The sequence below is a fragment of the Pseudophryne corroboree genome, chromosome 5 (assembly GCF_028390025.1).
Source record: "Pseudophryne corroboree isolate aPseCor3 chromosome 5, aPseCor3.hap2, whole genome shotgun sequence".
In the NCBI taxonomy this organism is placed as follows: domain Eukaryota; kingdom Metazoa; phylum Chordata; class Amphibia; order Anura; family Myobatrachidae; genus Pseudophryne; species Pseudophryne corroboree.
Genome location: NC_086448.1, coordinates 731,687,731 through 731,700,051, shown reverse-complemented (window position 1 = coordinate 731,700,051; position 12,321 = coordinate 731,687,731). Strand labels below are relative to the sequence as shown.

General features: G+C 43.3%; 1 protein-coding gene across 1 annotated transcript in view; it reads left to right on the top strand.

The window, feature by feature from the left end:
- Window positions 1-1,562: 1,562 nt before the first annotated feature.
- The window catches only part of CNGB3 (cyclic nucleotide gated channel subunit beta 3), a 346,397-nt gene continuing 335,638 nt past the window's right edge, over window positions 1,563-12,321 (top strand). Inside the window, exon 1 of the mRNA XM_063924064.1 lies at window positions 1,563-1,794. The gene's annotated coding sequence lies outside the window, so the exon portion shown is untranslated. The remainder of the gene's footprint in view (window positions 1,795-12,321) is intronic.

Here is a 12,321-nt window from a genome sequence, read left to right as displayed (position 1 = left end):
GTGAGACTGTGGCTGTATCTGCATATGAAATGCTACACACAGAATATAGGCATGCCGCATATCATTTTAATCAGCAGAAGCTGCTGATGCCCCTAGGCATATCAAATGCCATAGGCAATTGCCTAGTTTGCCTATGCCTATGGCCGGCTCTAGATTTAAGACGCAAGTCTATCTGTGAATTGATAAAGCCCCTCAATTAGGACCCCCAGAAGACAGGACCAAATGTTTCTAACAGTAGGGACTTTTACTACTTTGCTGATAAACTTGGTAGTTGTATGCACCCTTAAGTTATAGATGCTGTCTCATCTCTGTAGTGGTGCATCTATAATGGGCGCAGTGTGCACAGGCCCCTGAGTTAATGGACTGCCAAGAGGGTGAGGAGATTGTACTAATTACCTTGGGCTCAGGCTTGTTGGAGGGCCTGGGTCTGCTCCCATCCCCCCTCTTAGCTCTTGCCTGTCTGCTGCGGAAGGACAGCATGTGCTGCTGTGTGATAGGCTGCAGTGTGGCCAGTAAGGCTGCTGAGTCTCAGGTAACCTTGCCGTGCGGATGGGGGAGCAATCATTCTGCTCACCCTCCCCCTGTATTTGCCCATGGCTGGGGCTCTCACTGCCCCACCCAACCACACCCACCCTGTTTTCAGCGAATCAGCGCTTGAAATATATATATTTTTTCTAAGTCAGCATGATCAAGCCTCCAGCGATCAGGTCACACACCCCAAAAGTACTTGTGCCTGCACAGCTCTCTTCAGCCATGGGAGGGCCCACTACAACCACACAGTCCTCTTAAATTTACTTGCCATGTGTGGGTGCAATTTTTCCAGTTCTTTCTTCTGAAAGGGCAGGCACCATATTTCTGAAGAAATCACCTCAAAATTGGTACCAGCACCGTTTTTTATAGTATATTGAACCACAATTTCTTCAAGAGAAGGGGGCCCACAGAAATTGCACACGGACCACCGCTTGTGTTAAAACCCACCTGCATATATCATTTCTTACACGCTTTGTAATAGTATATTTGTTAGTAACAATGCTCTCAGTCAATCTTATTATAGGCAGTACGGATGGTGTAATGGTTAGCATTGCTGCCTCACAGCACTGAGGTCATAGGTTCAATTCCCAGCATGGCCCTAACTGTGTGGAGTTTGTATAGTCTCCCCATACTTATGTGGGTTTCCTTACGTCTGCTCCGGTTTCCTCCCACAATCAAAAAATATACTGGTACGTTAATTGGCTCTCAACAAAAATTACATGAATGTATATGTGGTAGGGAATATAGACTGTAAGCTCCACTGGGGCAGGGACTGATGTGAATTGCCAAATATTCTCTGTAAAGTACTGTGGAATATGTGTGTGCTATATAAATAACTGGTAATAAATAAATAAAATATATATTTACATTGCTCTGATATTAAGTGCATCTGAAATGCTTTAGATAATGTTAGTCTTGTTATTCAGATTTTTTACTGACATACTTCTATATTAACACTTATTTTCTGCATAAGATAAATGTGCTATTGCTTAGCAAGACTGTTATTCTAGTGACATTGTCTCTTCAGTCTTAGTGACATTGTGCAGCAAAATACAACCAGTCCTATATCTGGTAGTAGAGATGCATTATGGAATTAAATTAGGCTAAACCCTAAAGTGAAGTACTTAACAGGCTGCTTAGCCTGCCAGGTCAAAGCTACGAAGGAAGTCAAACAGCCGACATAAGCAGCTGACGTAAGCATTCAGCCATCAGCACATCACAAGACAAGCTTCAAGCCAGAGACTAGCCTGTACAGACGCTAAGGTACAGTATGCATTGACTTATTTCTATAGATGTTCATCAGAATGCAATGTTCTACTTTATTGTTTACATTTTAAGAAAAGTTTCATTATCATTATCAAATATTGAAACCCAGTTTAATAATAAGAAAATAATTAAAAAAAATAGTTTTTCTTTAATAATAGCTGTATAGCTAAGGGCAATGCAGGAACAGTATTTTAAGTTAGTTTAGAAACCATGACTATGATATATCCTTTAACATTTTTAACTTCAATCCAGGAATTACAGGGGGAATTTCGGGTATACTGAGATTATGTATAGTGAATACATGTACAGCTACTGTATATATAAGCAGATACAGAACATTTAACAGAAGATAAATCAATGTACTACAAGGGAATATTCTGACCCTCTTTTCATCTATCTTAAATTGCACTTGCAAGGGCATTAATATGAACAAGAAAATCTGCTGCCTTTGCATTATTAAGGCTTCCATATGCCAGTTGCTCCCCTGTGACTATATAGCTTGGAATGCTTATTTTCTCAGCCTTCCGACTCTTGATAGACTTGGATTAATGGGGATTAATGAAAATCAATTCCAATCCAAAAACTGGCAACAATTGCCTGACCAGAGCACATGCTAAAAAGTTTAATATTGTAAATAAAAGTGAACCACTAAGGATTAGTTACAAATTGCAAAGTCTGTGGATCCGTAATGCTTCTCTTTGTGGGAGAGCCTAGTAGTCTGCAATGCGCATTCCAAACTGTGCGCCCATTTCACGGTTTGGAACCAGCTCTGTATAATCTACTTTTAGTTTTGCACACTGAAGGATGGTCCTGAAAATCAAAAAATAAAAAATACCATCCCGTCAATTTAATCCAGTCTATTGTACCTTACATACCCACTAGGCGCTATCGCTGAAGAGTATAAGCATTCGCTCTGTGGTTTATTCTTGCTCAGCTGGTAAATTCTCTGTTTTATATACATGCTTTTTTCCCCCAGAAAGTATATTATTTCACTTCCATATGAAAAACTTTTTAGGAAACTGCATTCACAAAGAAGCACCGTAAATACAGTAATTCCATGTACAACATCCATTGGCTACGGTGCATATCATATTAGTGGGTGGTCTTAAGTTTGCCGGCTGTCGGGATCTCGGCGCACAGTTTACCAGTGCCGGAATCCCGACAGCCGGCATACCAACACCTTTTCTCCCTCTTGGGGGTCCACGACACCCCTGTAGGGAGAATAGATAGCACCGTGCCCGCAGCGTGGCGAGCACAGCAAGCCCGCAAGGGGCTCATTTGCGCTCGCCCAGCAGTCGGTATGCCGGCGCCGGTATGCTGGCCGACGGGAGCCCGGCCGACGGCATACCCTACTACACCCCATATTAGTTAATTATAGCACAACAGGTACAGGATTTTTATATTAATTACGGAAATCACAAATTAATGAGTATATTGTTATAATCTATAATAGTGACTCACGTTACCTTACTAGTACTGCATTATAATACAGAATCCAGAAGTTGTGTGTGATTGCTTAAAGTTTGTTTTTATATACTAGTTTAAAACTCTATATTGTTAGTATGATAATTGAATGTCCTCTGTCATTAGACTAAAGCATCACTTCTGCATGGAAGATAGCTAATAAAATATTTTTGCATGATAATCTGATATATTGGATGGGATGTAATGCTGCTGGAGTTCAATGGCCGTGCGGGATGCTGACCAAAGTTGGACCATTTTTTAAAGGGGCAATCACTTACAAGGCAAAACCATGCCTTGTAAGTGATTGCCCCTTTAAAAAGCCCGCGTACGGCCGGCAACCCACACAGCCATTGCATCTGGCCCATTATGGTGGTCATTCCGAGTTGTTCGCTCGTTATTTTTTTCTCGCAACGGAGCGATTAGTCGCTAATGCGCATGCGCAATGTCCAAGTAAATTTGCTATGCAGTTAGGTATCTTAATCACGGCATTACAAGGTTTTTTCTTCGTTCTGGTGATCGTAATGTGATTGACAGGAAGTGGGTGTTTCTGGGCGGAAACAGGCCGTTTTATGGGAGTGTGTGAAAAAACGCTGCAGGTTCTGGGAAAAACGCGGGAGTGGCTGGAGAAACGGAGGAGTGTCTGGGCGAACGCTGGGTGTGTTTGTGACGTCAAACCAGGAACGACAAGCACTGAACTGATCGCACTGGCAGAGTAAGTCTCGAGCTACTCAGAAACTGCACAGAGAAGTCTTTTCGCAATATTGCGAATCTTTCGTTCGCTATTTTGATAAGCTAAGATTCACTCCCAGTAGGCGGCGGCTTAGCGTGTGCAAAGCTGCTAAAAGCAGCTTGCGAGCGAACAACTCGGAATGAGGGCCTATATTCAACTGGTAGTGAGATTATTGATGACTTGTAATATCCTCACAATGTATATTGGAACATATATAGTCCCATACATATTATCTATTTGAATATAATGAAAGTAAAGCGCCACATGTGATGGTGAAAAGTCCTAGACTAAAGTCAGAGCTCGACAGATAAACACTCCCTAATAGAGGGTGTCAGCCAAACCCTAGAGTTTTAGCATTGGTAAGATGCTATGAGGTTTTGGATATAGTATAAGGTGCCAGGGGTTCGGCAACCACTGGTGTTTGAAACATATGCTTTCGGAAGACTCAATAACCTTAAAAATATATGTATATATTAACGGAGCAAAAATATTTTTTTAGGATTTTAAAACAATTTTTCAACAGATTTATTTTCAAAACAAACTTTGACATTTATATATATATATAGAGAGAGAGAGAGAGAGAGAGAGAGAGAGAGGTAAAAAAAAAAGGTACACTTTACATGAATGTGCATAATATCATGTAGAATTTATAGGGTGGGACTATGCAGTAGAAGTATAAAGATTAAATTAAAAGACTAAAAAATGTGTATACCTACATAAAACATAAAAAAGAGGGGACATTTTTTATAAAAATATGTAGCACCAAAAAAAAAAAAAAATAGAGTGCAGGTGGATTATAAACTGTCAAATATGTTTATAGAATATAAAAAAATCTATGAGAATAGCTTATCTTAGTATGGAGGGTCAAGACAGGAGTACCCAACGCGTTTCATCAGTCTGACTTCATCATTTATGTTTTATGTAGGTATACACATTTTTTAGTCTTTTATATTAATCCTTATACTTCTACTGAATAGTCCCACCCTATAAATTCTACATGATACCTGTATTATGCACATTCATGTGAAGTGTACCTTTTTTTTTTAACCTCTATATATATGTCAAAATTTGTTTTGAAAATAAATCTGTTGAAAAATTCTTTTAAAACCCTAAAAAAATCTCTTTTTGCTCCGTTACTATATACATAAAATATATACATATATTTTTAAGGTTATTGAGTCTTCCTAAAGCATATGTTTTAAACACCAGTGGTCGCCTAACCCCTATCACCTTATACCATATTATCTATTTGATTTAAATATTAATACTACCTGGAATATGATAAATATATTAAGTTGTCAATATAATTAACATGTTTTAGTGTTATTCGCAAATTGTAAGTAAATTAAACACAAAATAGCAAATAAATGGTTTCCATTATGTCGATAGCGCCAATCTAATTACAGTCTCTAATAAGCATTAACACACTGGAGGAATGTAAATGAATATAACCCTTATTGCTGAGAACATTCCCAATGTAAGCAATGTGTGAGCCACTAAGAGACAGCCAATTAAACAAGGCATAGAACAGCTATTGCGCTTAAAATCCTCAATATTTGTAAATTGCTGGTAATATATGAAAATTGATTAAATTGTTTAAAATTCATTTTAATATTGAGAAACCACTTTGCAATCAATATAACATATGTTTAATCTATAGTACTTTCTTTCTTATATAGCTATATGCATGCAGAGATAAGAAAGGCCAATCAGGATGTGATGAGAAACATAACATATTGTTATAAATGTGAATCACATTAGAATTAGAGATGTGCACTTGAAATTTTTCGGGTTTTGTGTTTTGGTTTTGGGTTCGGTTCCGCGGCCGTGTTTTGGGTTCGACCGCGTTTTGGCAAAACCTCACCGAATTTTTTTTGTCGGATTCGGGTGTGTTTTGGATTCGGGTGTTTTTTTCAAAAAACACTAAAAAACAGCTTAAATCATAGAATTTGGGGGTCATTTTGATCCCAAAGTATTATTAACCTCAAAAACCATAATTTCCACTCATTTTCAGTCTATTCTGAATACCTCACACCTCACAATATTATTTTTAGTCCTAAAATTTGCACCGAGGTCGCTTGATGACTAAGCTAAGCGACCCTAGTGGCCGACACAAACACCTGGCCCATCTTGGAGTGGCACTGCAGTGTCACGCAGGATGGCCCTTCCAAAAAACACTCCCCAAACAGCACATGACGCAAAGAAAAAAAGAGGCGCAATGAGGTAGCTGTGTGAGTAAGATAAGCGACCCTAGTGGCCGACACAAACACCTGGCCCATCTAGGAGTGGCACTGCAGTGTCACGCAGGATGGCCCTTCCAAAAAACACTCCCCAAACAGCACATGACGCAAAGAAGAAAAAAAGAGGCGCAATGAGGTAGCTGTGTGAGTAAGCTAAGCGACCCTAGTGGCCGACACAAACACCTGGCCCATCTAGGAGTGGCACTGCAGTGTCACGCAGGATGGCCCTTCCAAAAAACACTCCCCAAACAGCACATGACGCAAAGAAGAAAAAAAGAGGCGCAATGAGGTAGCTGTGTGAGTAAGCTAAGCGACCCTAGTGGCCGACACAAACACCTGGCCCATCTAGGAGTGGCACTGCAGTGTCACGCAGGATGGCCCTTCCAAAAAACACTCCCCAAACAGCACATGACGCAAAGAAGAAAAAAAGAGGCGCAATGAGGTAGCTGTGTGAGTAAGCTAAGCGACCCTAGTGGCCGACACAAACACCTGGCCCATCTCGGAGTGGCACTGCAGTGTCACGCAGGATGGCCCTTCCAAAAAACACTCCCCAAACAGCACATGACGCAAAGAAGAAAAAAAGAGGCGCAATGAGGTAGCTGTGTGAGTAAGCTAAGCGACCCTAGTGGCCGACACAAACACCTGGCCCATCTAGGAGTGGCACTGCAGTGTCACGCAGGATGGCCCTTCCAAAAAACACTCCCCAAACAGCACATGACGCAAAGAAAAATTAAAGAAAAAAGAGGTGCAAGATGGAATTGTCCTTGGGCCCTCCCACCCACCCTTATGTTGTATAAACAGGACATGCACACTTTAACCAACCCATCATTTCAGTGACAGGGTCTGCCACACGACTGTGACTGAAATGACGGGTTGGTTTGGACCCCCACCAAAAAAGAAGCAATTAATCTCTCCTTGCACAAACTGGCTCTACAGAGGCAAGATGTCCACCTCATCATCATCCTCCGATATATCACCGTGTACATCCCGCTCCTCACAGATTATCAATTCGTCCCCACTGGAATCCACCATCTCAGCTCCCTGTGTACTTTGTGGAGGCAATTGCTGCTGGTCAATGTCTCCACGGAGGAATTGATTATAATTCATTTTAATGAACATCATCTTCTCCACATTTTCTGGAAGTAACCTCGTACGCCGATTGCTGACAAGGTGAGCGGCGGCACTAAACACTCTTTCGGCGTACACACTTGTGGGAGGGCAACTTAGGTAGAATAAAGCCAGTTTGTGCAAGGGCCTCCAAATTGCCTCTTTTTTCTGCCAGTATAAGTACGGACTGTCTGACGTGCCTACTTGGATGCGGTCACTCATATAATCCTCCACCATTCTTTCAATGGTGAGAGAATCATATGCAGTGACAGTAGACGACATGTCCATAATCGTTGTCAGGTCCTTCAGTCCGGACCAGATGTCAGCATCAGCAGTCGCTCCAGACTGCCCTGCATCACCGCCAGCGGGTGGGCTCGGAATTCTGAGCCTTTTCCTCGCACCCCCAGTTGCGGGAGAATGTGAAGGAGGAGATGTTGACAGGTCGCGTTCCGCTTGACTTGACAATTTTGTCACCAGCAGGTCTTTGAACCCCAGCAGACTTGTGTGTGCCGGAAAGAGAGATCCAAGGTAGGTTTTAAATCTAGGATCGAGCACGGTGGCCAAAATGTAGTGCTCTGATTTCAACAGATTGACCACCCGTGAATCCTTGTTAAGCGAATTAAGGGCTCCATCCACAAGTCCCACATGCCTAGCGGAATCGCTCCCTTTTAGCTCCTCCTTCAATGCCTCCAGCTTCTTCTGCAAAAGCCTGATGAGGGGAATGACCTGACTCAGGCTGGCAGTGTTTGAACTGACTTCACGTGTGGCAAGTTCAAAAGGTTGCAGAACCTTGCACAATGTTGAAATCATTCTCCACTGCGCTTGAGACAGGTACATTCCACCTCCTATATCGTGCTCAATTGTATAGGCTTGAATGGCCTTTTGCTGCTCCTCCAACCTCTGAAGCATATATAGGGTTGAATTCCACCTCGTTACCACTTCTTGCTTCAGATGATGGCAGGGCAGGTTCAGGCGTTTTTGGTGGTGCTCCAGTCTTCTGTACGTGGTGCCTGTACGCCGAAAGTGTCCCGCAATTCTTCTGGCCACCGACAGCATCTCTTGCACGCCCCTGTCGTTTTTTAAAAAATTCTGCACCACCAAATTCAAGGTATGTGCAAAACATGGGACGTGCTGGAATTTGCCCATATTTAATGCACACACAATATTGCTGGCGTTGTCCGATGCCACAAATCCACAGGAGAGTCCAATTGGGGTAAGCCATTCCGCGATGATCTTCCTCAGTTGCCGTAAGAGGTTTTCAGCTGTGTGCGTATTCTGGAAACCGGTGATACAAAGCGTAGCCTGCCTAGGAAAGAGTTGGCGTTTGCGAGATGCTGCTACTGGTGCCGCCGCTGCTGTTCTTGCGGCGGGAGTCCATACATCTACCCAGTGGGCTGTCACAGTCATATAGTCCTGACCCTGCCCTGCTCCACTTGTCCACATGTCCGTGGTTAAGTGGACATTGGGTACAACTGCATTTTTTAGGACACTGGTGAGTCTTTTTCTGACGTCCGTGTACATTCTCGGTATCGCCTGCCTAGAGAAGTGGAACCTAGATGGTATTTGGTAACGGGGGCACACTACCTCAAGAAATTGTCTAGTTCCCTGTGAACTAACGGCGGATACCGGACGCACGTCTAACACCAACATAGTTGTCAAGGCCTCAGTTATCCGCTTTGCAACAGGATGACTGCTGTGATATTTCATCTTCCTCGCAAAGGACTGTTGGACAGTCAATTGCTTGGTGGAAGTAGTAAAAGTGGGCTTACGACTTCCCCTCTGGGATGACCATCGACTCCCAGCAGCAACAACAGCAGCGCCAGCAGCAGTAGGCGTTACACGCAAGGATGCATTGGAGGAATCCCAGGCAGGAGAGGACTCGTCAGAATTGCCAGTGACATGGCCTGCAGGACTATTGGCATTCCTGGGGAAGGAGGAAATTGACACTGAGGGAGTTGGTGGGGTGGTTTGCGTGAGCTTGGTTACAAGAGGAAGGGATTTACTGGTCAGTGGACTGCTTCCGCTGTCGCCCAAAGTTTTTGAACTTGTCACTGACTTATTATGAATGCGCTGCAGGTGACGTATAAGGGAGGATGTTCCGAGGTGGTTAACGTCCTTACCCCTACTTATTACAGCTTGACAAAGGCAACACACGGCTTGACAAATGTTGTCCGCATTTCTGGTGAAATACTTCCACACCGAAGAGCTGATTTTTTTTGGTATTTTCACCAGGCATGTCAACGGCCATATTCCTCCCACGGACAACAGGTGTCTCCCCGGGTGCCTGACTTAAACAAACCACCTCACCATCAGAATCCTCCTTGTCAATTTCCTCCCCAGCGCCAGCAACACCCATATCCTCCTCATCCTGGTGTACTTCAACACTGACATCTTCAATCTGACTATCAGGAACTGGACTGCGGGTGCTCCTTCCAGCACTTGCAGGGGGCGTGCAAATGGTGGAAGGCGCATGCTCTTCACGTCCAGTGTTGGGAAGGTCAGGCATCGCAACCGACACAATTGGACTCTCCTTGTGGATTTGGGATTTCGAAGAACGCACAGTTCTTTGCGGTGCTTTTGCCAGCTTGAGTCTTTTCATTTTTCTAGCGAGAGGCTGAGTGCTTCCATCCTCATGTGAAGCTGAACCACTAGCCATGAACATAGGCCAGGGCCTCAGCCGTTCCTTGCCACTCCGTGTGGTAAATGGCATATTGGCAAGTTTACGCTTCTCCTCCGACAATTTTATTTTAGATTTTGGAGTCCTTTTTTTACTGATATTTGGTGTTTTGGATTTTACATGCTCTGTACTAAGACATTGGGCATCGGCCTTGGCAGACGACGTTGATGGCATTTCATCGTCTCGGCCATGACTAGTGGCAGCAGCTTCAGCACGAGGTGGAAGTGGATCTTGATCTTTCCCTATTTTTGGAACCTCAACATTTTTGTTCTCCATATTTTAATAGGCACAACTAAAAGGCACCTCAGGTAAACAATGGAGATGGATGGATACTAGTATACAATTATGGATGGACGAGCGACTGCCGACACAGAGGTAGCTACAGCCGTGGACTACCGTACTGTGTCTGCTGCTAATATAGACTGGATGATAATGAGATGAAATTAATATATATATATATATATATAATATCACTAGTACTGCAGCCGGACAGGTATATATATTTATTATGTAATGACGGACCTGCTGGACACTGTCAGCTCAGCACCGCAGACTGCTACAGTAAGCTACTATAGTAGTATGTATCAAGAAGAAAGAAAAAAAAAACCACGGGTAGGTGGTATACAATTATGGATGGACGAGCGACTGCCGACACAGAGGTAGCTACAGCCGTGGACTACCGTACTGTGTCTGCTGCTAATATAGACTGGATGATAATGAGATGAAATTAATATATATATATATAATATCACTAGTACTGCAGCCGGACAGGTATATATATTTATTATGTAATGACGGACCTGCTGGACACTGTCAGCTCAGCACCGCAGACTGCTACAGTAAGCTACTATAGTAGTATGTATCAAGAAGAAAGAAAAAAAAAAACACGGGTAGGTGGTATACAATTATGGATGGACGAGCGACTGCCGACACAGAGGTAGCTACAGCCGTGGACTACCGTACTGTGTCTGCTGCTAATATAGACTGGATGATGAGATGAAATTAATATATATATATATAATATCACTAGTACTGCAGCCGGACAGGTATATATATTTATTATGTAATGATGGACCTGCTGGACACTGTCAGCTCAGCACCGCAGACTGCTACAGTAAGCTACTATAGTAGTATGTATCAAGAAGAAAGAAAAAAAAAAAACCACGGGTAGGTGGTATACAATTATGGATGGACGAGCGACTGCCGACACAGAGGTAGCTACAGCCGTGGACTACCGTACTGTGTCTGCTGCTAATATAGACTGGATGATAATGAGATGAAATTAATATATATATAATAAGAATTTACTTACCGATAATTCTATTTCTCGTAGTCCGTAGTGGATGCTGGGAACTCCGTAAGGACCATGGGGAATAGCGGCTCCGCAGGAGACAGGGCACATCTAAAGAAAGCTTTAGGATCACCTGGTGTGCACTGGCTCCTCCCCCTATGACCCTCCTCCAAGCCTCAGTTAGGATACTGTGCCCGGACGAGCGTACACAATAAGGAAGGATTTTGAATCCCGGGTAAGACTCATACCAGCCACACCAATCACACTGTACAACTTGTGATCTGAATCCAGTTAACAGCATGATAATAGAGAAGCCTCTATAAAAGATGGCTCACTACAACAATAACCCGAATTTTTTGGTAACAATAATTATGTATCAGTATTGCAGACAATCCGCACTTGGGATGGGCGCCCAGCATCCACTACGGACTACGAGAAATAGAATTATCGGTAAGTAAATTCTTATTTTCTCTGACGTCCTAGTGGATGCTGGGAACTCCGTAAGGACCATGGGGATTATACCAAAGCTCCCAAACGGGCGGGAGAGTGCGGATGACTCTGCAGCACCGAATGAGAGAACTCCAGGTCCTCCTCAGCCAGGGTATCAAATTTGTAGAAGTTTACAAACGTATTTGCTCCTGACCGAGTAACTGCTCGGCAAAGTTGTAAAGCCAAGACCCCTCGGGCAGCTGCCCAAGATGAGCCCACCTTCCTTGTGGAGTGGGCATTTTAAGATTTTTGGCTGTGGCAGGCCTGCCACAGAATGTGCAAGCTGAATTGTACTACAAATCCAACGAGCAATCGTCTGCTTAGAAGCAGGAGCACCCAGTTTGTTGGGTGCATACAGGATAAACAGCGAGTCAGATTTTCTGACTCCAGCCGTCCTGGAAACATATATTTTCAGGGCCCCGACCACGTCAAGCAACTTGGAATCCTCCAAGTCCTTAGTAGCCGCAGGTACCACAATAGGTTGCTTCATGTGAAATGCAGAAACCACCTTAGGTAGAAATTGAGG